The sequence below is a fragment of the Malurus melanocephalus genome, unplaced genomic scaffold (genome assembly GCF_030028575.1).
Source record: "Malurus melanocephalus ecotype Western Australia unplaced genomic scaffold, MMel_1.1 scaffold_1553, whole genome shotgun sequence".
Taxonomy (NCBI): domain Eukaryota; kingdom Metazoa; phylum Chordata; class Aves; order Passeriformes; family Maluridae; genus Malurus; species Malurus melanocephalus.
The window spans coordinates 1-792 of NW_026624785.1; positions in this window are offsets into that span (position 1 = coordinate 1).

A 792-nucleotide genomic window follows, 5' to 3' on the forward strand; every position below is an offset into this window, starting at 1 on the left:
TGCTCCATCCCTGGCACCTCCAGCTGTGTTTGGGTGGGCTCTAAATGCCCCATATTTGTGGTCAGTGCTGCTTTGGCACCTGGCACAGCTTTCCCAGCTCCAGTTCCCCTCCTGCAGTACCTGACAGCACCTCCAAAAAACACCCCTCTCTCTTCTCCAGCCTCTCAGCATTCTCCTGTCCCTTCCCACACCCCCAAAGCCTGTCATGCTGCTGGGGGTGACTCTCCTGTCCCCTCCACAGGGCTCTGGTGACGTGAAGTACCACCTGGGCATGTACCACCGGCGCATCAACCGCGTCACCGACAGGAACATCACCCTGTCCCTGGTGGCCAACCCTTCCCACCTGGAAGCTGCTGATCCCGTTGTTCAAGGCAAGACCAAGGCAGAGCAGTTTTACTGCGGGGACACSGAGGGGAAGAAGGTGAGTGGTGCTCACACGTGTGCAGCTAAGCTGGGTGGATTTTGGTKGGGGAAAATGGGAAAATTGGGCCGGTGGGAAAATGGGAAAATGGAGTAATTCGTCTCTTTTTTGTTTGATGTGTCCCTTCCCTGCTGTCACTTTGCTCCCCCATCCTTCCCCTCCATCTTTGGAGATAATTTTGAGAGGGCCTTGCCCACCCTGAGTTCCCATTGCTGCTTTCTTCACCTCTGAGTGAAGATACACAACCCCTGATGGGAAGACAGGGAGTGAGGGGCACTCCCAGGCAATCTGAGCCCCACACCCTGAGGATCCTGGCTGTAGGGTCTCAGTGTGACAGGGACAACCATTGCTGGGACTGGGAAAGCCACAGG